We start from the raw sequence: 7,023 nt of genomic DNA, 5'->3' as shown, positions 1-7,023 counted from the left end.
GATAGTGGAAGAGTAAAAGATCTATACAATTTATTAAACTGCAAAGCAGGTTGTATGTTTTACTTCTGTATCAGGAACCCCAATGTACATAGGAAAAATAGGAATAATGTCCATATCCAAGGCCCAAGTTGCACTATATATTGGTAAAGACGCTTCTGTTACTTTAACAACAAAAAACACTTTATACAGCAGGACTCAACAGGGGCAACTAGTACCCATTCATATTCTTTGGAACAGCTGTCTACCCTTTAATACACAAGCCATTTTCAGGAAGAAATAACATCCTATTATTGCTTTGTGATTCATCACTGCAGGCTCCTCTGGCTGTAAAGGTGTCAAATACAAACACTGGGTGCTGAGGAAATGACAGGGCTGAAGATAACTGCATGAGGGGAGTGCCAGGGAGAGGCCTAACTGTTGCTAACACACAAAGACTACAAATCCATATAAGCAGGCTATGTTTGCACCATCACAAGTCCCACATAAAGGTCAATCAGTTATAAATCTACTATTTTGGAAAAGTAAATAAATGACTCAAGCTGGCCATACACGCACATCGGGTTTCGTACGATATTCGGTGCATGTATGGCAAGTCGGCGAGTCGACTGGAGGCTGCTGATATCGGTCGACTCACCGATCGGCGCAGGTTAAAAGATTTTGATCGGGCGCCATAGAAGGCGCCTGAGCAAAATCTGCCGTCAGGGCTGAATCGGCAGAAGGAGGTAGAAATCCTATTGTGTCTACCTCCTTATCTGCCTTTTCAGCCCTGAACAGTTAAGCTGGCCATACACGTGGCGATCTCACGATGTTTCGTACGACCGTCGGTCGCACGAAACATCGTCAGATCCGCCACACACCATTCAGGGCTGAATCGGCAGGTAAGGAGGTAGAAACAATAGGATTTCTACCTCCTTCTGCCGATTCAGCTCTGAAGGGAGAATTTTGGTCAGGCGCCTTCTATGGCGCCCGATCAAAATTTTCTAACCTGGCCGATCGGCGAGTCGACCGATATCAGCAGCTTCCTGCGATATCGGTCGGCTCGCTGACATGCCATACACGCACCGATTATCGTACGAAACGAGGTTTCGTACGATAATATCGGTGCGTGTATGGCCACCTTTAGTGGCTGATTGTACGATCTTTCGTGCGACCAATGGTCGCACAAAAGATCGGAAATCGCCACGTGTGTGGCCACCTTCAGACTCAGATTCTGTTGATAGTTGCCCAGTGTATGGCCACCATTGTGGATCTCAGCCTGAGTTATCCAGTGTCTCCAATTCTTCAACCTAACCCTGCTATTAGGCATGCAAATCAGCACTGGTTTGGCAGATGAAGCTACATGAGAGTCATACAAATCATATGAAATTAGCCAATGTAGAATCCATTTAGTAGATCTATTAAGCAGATATGTTTGTCATCAAGCTAGAACTAAATGTATGAGCTAATCCTTCAGCCATCCCCCAGTGGCTATGACTCTAGTGCACACACAATGAAACCACATGCCAGGCTTCTGGGTGGCAGTCATAGTTCCCTTCTAATCATAATATTAGCATAGAATGGTTCTTAATGGTTCTTAGAGAGGTAAAAGTTAGGTAAAAATAATTGGGGGACTGGGGGATGCAGGGCCCACCAGGGAGTCTGCCTCAGGGGACCATGCACCCCCCAATGGCCCCCGCCGTGGCCTTCACACGCCTTCTTGCCGGGCCCCCCACCTGTCCGCCCCCCTCCCCCGAGCATGCATAAATGAAGCTTACCTGCATCGTGTTGGGGGAGACTATGGAGACGTATTCCCTCTCTTCATGAAACTTAAATCGTTGTACCAAGATTCAAGAAAGAACACGAAGACGTAGATATTTGGGTGCAGGTCAGCCACAGCTTTATTAGAAAAATACCTCATCATTAGTCCTTGCCATCTGTTTTCACATGTACCAAAACAAACTTATAGCTGTTTCATAACCGAATGCCGGGCATGTAACAGACATCAAATAACACCAGAAATTTAATGGCCAAGGACTATCACCCGCCATATGCTGTGATAACTTTTTACAACAAAACAAGAAACAATGGCCTATAAACATTTTTTTTTTAATGTTTACAGGTATTGCCAAGGTGAGTCCAAAACAAAGTGGGAGGGAGATGCAGCTCCGGTCACAAAGCAGAGGAGAGGGAGTGCTGCGTGGGAGACGCCAGGCGGAAAAAGAGTGGAAGATGGAAGCACAGGGGGCCCCTTGCTATAGGCTGCTATGTGCGGGAAAGGATCGGGTAAGTTAACCCTTTTGTGTGTGGAGGGAATTTGCATGCCACTTAGCTCCACAGTCCCTCTGCACTTTCATTAAGCTTTTAAGCGCTTGCCAGGGAGACCGGAGGATCAGTGGAGCGCCCTGCGGGGATCAGGTCTGGGCCACCAGGGCCCACCGGGTTTTTTCCCGTTGCCCCGGCGGCACAGTCTGACCCTGATTACATATAATACCAGCCTTACTGTGTAATAGGCCTGTGTGGGCCTGTTTGGGCCTTTGTGCACTTGAAACATCATTGTCAAGGCATGGTACAGCTCTTCTAGCTCTTCTACTACATGCATGGGATCTTTTAAGCTGAAGTGCTGAGAATGTGGTCTGATGCAGCCCTGGGGCAGGAAGCCCATTTCCCCTTCTCACACTATTTAGGAAACTTTTTTCATTTAACTTTTCCAGTGAGTTGGATAAAATTACTATACTATAGTTGTCAGACTTTATGATAATAAAGGACAATGGCAGACAAGATTTGTCACACCCACCCTCCCATATATATATATGTATATATATATATATAATACACAACGGAAGCTGGCACTCACGTATAAAACGAATTGATATGCCTGGGTGCAGTCCAAAACAGATGTATACGACCTCCTGGAGAAAGGTACCGCGCACACAGGACTTAAGGTTCCATTTAGAAGCTTTATTGTAGAAACACGACAACTGGCGTTTTGGTTGTACCACCAGCCTTTGTCAAAGTTGAGCGGTACCTTTCTCCAGGAGGTTATATATATATATGTATATGTGGTGGCACACAGATGCATTTTGTGATACATGCGAGGTTCACAGGGAAGGGAACTGTGTAGTGACCAATAGCTGTTGTAATGTACAGGCTTTCCTTCCATCTTTTGCCTCATTTACATTACGTCATGCAATGAGCATATTAGCAATAAGCAAACTCCTTTTTGCACCTACTGTATATTTGTGAATAAGGCCCAAAATGTCATAACATGAAAATGGTGTCTCAAAAGAAATATTATTCCCACACTTTAAAATGACCTGTATAAAATCATTTGCCTGGTCTAGTTGTCTTCTCTCTCACGAATATTTTACTTTATTGAACACAGTTCGCACTGTAAGCTCTTTTGGGCAGGACCCTCTTTACCTCATGTATCAGTTATAAGTTGTATCTTTGTATGTAACCTATATGTTTAATGTATACAACAATTTATTTTACAGTGCAGCAGAAAATGTTGGTGCTTTATAACTAATAATAAATACCCATCAAACTAAAACAGCACATTAGTTTCTTGTAAGCTTAATTGCTACTTGCCTAATTTCCTTTGTACTTAATAAACTTCTGGTGCAAAAATCAGAAACATTTATAGCGCAGAAGTTTACACACTGAATGTAGATGCCTCCCTTTGCATCTTTCTATGGTTAAGATGAATTGCATGTACTATGTTTTACTTGCGGTGATCCTAATACGATGGCTAGAAATTTTCTAAATGTATCTTTTATTAGTTTATTGCAGTGGAGAATATCTGGTTGTGATTGGTTATGGCAAATACTGTCTAATATATACCCTAATATTTCAGAAATTAAAAAAGACTGGTATGACTGGCTATTGTTACTTTATTAAAAGTGGACATCCTTACATGCATTTCTCCCTACATCATATATTTAGAAAATATAGTAGGTGATACCTTTTATTGGTTAATTTAGTTGACTACAACATGCAAGTAAGGTTGCCACTATGCCGGTATTTTACTCACCTGGCCAGTGAAAATGATCTCTAATGCCAATATTTTCTGTTCTTGATCTCTAGCTAACACGGTACAACACTCTGCTACTCATTTATTTAATCTGTGTGTTTCGCCTCATAAAGGCACAGCAAAGCCGAGGCAAGAAATCAAAAGACCTCTAATTCCATTTCAGGACCCCAAGCCTCATCCATCAACAGCAACCCAAGAAGAAAAGCAAGTAAGCAGCTCCCGCCCAGTAATAACACCATATTTAACAGGATTAAAAGCTCAACATGTTACAGCTACTGATTGGCACCTCATTTGAATTTTGCATGTGAACAAATCCGTGCCTCTATATGAAGACTATTTCCTGCTGGCACTGTGAATAAAGAAGAATGGCAGATTTCTTTTATAGAGCTTTAGTAACATTTCCAGGATTGTCGTCTGACTCAGTACCATTATTATGGTTTAATCCTGTATATTCTAACACAGACAGCTTAGTACACAATTGCCGGGACCTTCTTTAGACAAAATTATAATGGCAGCAGATATTATTCTTCTTGGGCATCGAATACCTAATAAATGTTACAGCAAAAAGGCTTTATTTACCAATCTAAATGAAATGCACTGCTGAAATTTGCCTAAATAATCACAAACATAGACATTGTCTGGCGTAAGGTTTTTGTGCTAATGGAGAAATGCATGTGAATGCCAGGCATGAGTGCTTTTCCACCCAAAAGTCCTCTGGTGACCCTGGCAGATAATAGCCCAAATGAATAGTAGTAAAATCTGCTAGAAATAGCATTAAGATATTATATACAGGCACAGGGCAGTCATGCAGTGGTAATCCTTACAGTTACAGTTAGGATAACTATTCATCCAGTGGATTGTAAGCTCTTGTGAGCAGGGCCCTTAAAAGCTATTTTAATTATTGTAAAACCCTGGTTGTAATACATTACTGTTAAATACTCAATAACTTGCTGTATAAATGATGATGATAATGATGAGGTACACTCATCAACAGTGCAATCGCTTAGGGCTCTGGTACACGGGGAGATTAGTCGCCCGCGGCAAAACTCCCTGCTCGCGGGCGACTAATCTCCCCGTGTACCAGAGCCCTTAGACACTGGTGCTAATTCCTTAAGACATGATCTTGTTGCATTTGATCTGTACTATAGAGTTTATTGGCTAGCCAGTCTTTTTTCTTACATTATTATCACCTACACCTATCGCCTGTGGGTGTATAGTCCTTGCCCAGCCCCAAGTCAGAGTCTGGATTCACCATAATTTCTAATCAAAGAGATAAAAAAGCACTCTGAGGCAATAATTTGGTTAGTTAACAGTAAATTTAAATGTACATAGTGTGATGGTTGCACAAGCTTTAGGAGTAAAAGTATTATTCTGTACCTGAGGAAGAGGATTAGCACCCAAGTATTGTGCAAATAGCACTTTATGAAGATGATGTGACATTAATTCTCCTAACCTGGTGCCCACAAGCTCTTTAGCGCTTAAAGTGACATTTCCTACAACTCCTGTCCTCACCTCATTCTATCTCTTGTTATTATTGTGGGCTTGGGCTTTTGAAATGCTTATGACAGATACAGTCTGATTAACACCAATGATAATTATAAAAATTCTTACTGTTATAGAAGTTACTGGTTTCCACTCAGGAAAAACACCAATACAAACATAAAGGTGGTCATACACAGGCCAATTGTAGCTTATTGCAACTTATTGGGCCGTGTAGGGGCAGGAACGAGGGGCACGCCCGACATCTGGCTTGAAATTGGGCAGATATCGATTGGGCAGGTTAAAAGATTTAGTCGGGGACTGCATCGGCTCGTTGATGTGGTCCCTGAACCGACTGCGCCAATAGCTCCCATTATAATTTGATAATTTGGCCCCAGAGCCAAACAAACAAATTAGCCTACATTTTCCCGATATCGCCCCCCCCGTAGGTGGGCATATCGGGAGAAGATCCGCTCGCTTGGTGACCTCGCCAAGCGAGCGGATCTTAACGTATATGGCCACCTTAACTCTCATTTTTTCCAGAAATGGCCCTTATATAGTATACAGTAAACACCTTAAGCCTCTGGGAAAAGGATGTATATGTGTCTGTGTTTCTATTTATATGATATTAAAGGGAGAATATGACAGCAACAACTTTTTTTAGTGCAAAAAATGAAGGGCTAGAAAGTCTTATTTATTTTATTATATATATATATATATATATATATATATATATATATATATATATATATGGAACGTATGCGGTGGTGGTGCAAAGGGGACCCTCACTATTGTCACATGCTGAGCAGATGTGCAAGAATAGGTGTGGGAGGTTAGTGTAGGTTGGGTGCCTTCCTTCAAATTTAGGAGTCAGCTGGTTCTCATTGTATGGCTCCAGTCCTGGGAGGAATTGCAGAGTAAAGGGACACGATTCAGCACCTTGTCTGCTCTTCCATCAGCAGTGCAGTGTGCTAAGCCTCTTGCACAGGGAAGGCGCCCCACTGGCTCTCAATTCTTCCCTGACACCAAAGGTCTTGTGGATAGATGGATGGGCATGAGTGGGTGGGCATGACAATGGGAAGGAAAGAAAGGAAACAGACTCTGAGCTTTAGGCCAGGCCATGTGGATGCTAAGTCAAGGCGTGGGAGTAAATTGTTAGTAATATGCCCAGCTAAGCACAAGGCTCCCGGGTGTTCCACAGATGTATGCGGTTTGTCCTGTGGCTCACATATTTAACAAATCTAATTCACACCTAAATAAACACATATTGAGTGTGCATCACATCAGCAATGGGAACAAACAATACAAACTACATAGCAGTGAAAGTATGTTATAATTACCCTATAAATTAGTACACCTCCTAAACCAAGTGTAATACCTCATTAGTATCCCCTAAGGCGGAGCAAATTGGGCTTTGCCATGCCCCATTAGTTGCAGTTCAGCAACAAGGGTTGCCACCTGGGTGGCAATTAAATTTACTTCTTCTGTAAAAATAATACTCAATGCCAATGTTAGTGATAGGGCAGAAGAATAAT

General features: G+C 42.2%; 1 long non-coding RNA gene across 2 annotated transcripts; it reads left to right on the top strand.

Annotated features, from left to right (window-relative positions):
• Positions 1 to 1,777: 1,777 nt before the first annotated feature.
• Positions 1,778 to 5,032, top strand: LOC101732582. Of its 2 annotated transcripts, none has more exons than XR_004222759.1 (3): positions 1,778 to 1,864; positions 2,099 to 2,262; positions 4,173 to 5,032. It is a non-coding gene; the product is annotated as an uncharacterized LOC101732582 (long non-coding RNA). The 2 variants fall into 2 exon arrangements; XR_209021.4 differs by having other exon boundaries at positions 4,063 to 5,032.
• Positions 5,033 to 7,023: the final 1,991 nt, after the last annotated feature.

This window comes from Xenopus tropicalis, chromosome 5 (genome assembly GCF_000004195.4).
Source record: "Xenopus tropicalis strain Nigerian chromosome 5, UCB_Xtro_10.0, whole genome shotgun sequence".
In the NCBI taxonomy this organism is placed as follows: Eukaryota; Metazoa; Chordata; class Amphibia; order Anura; family Pipidae; genus Xenopus; species Xenopus tropicalis.
This window is presented reverse-complemented; position numbering and strand designations above follow the sequence as displayed.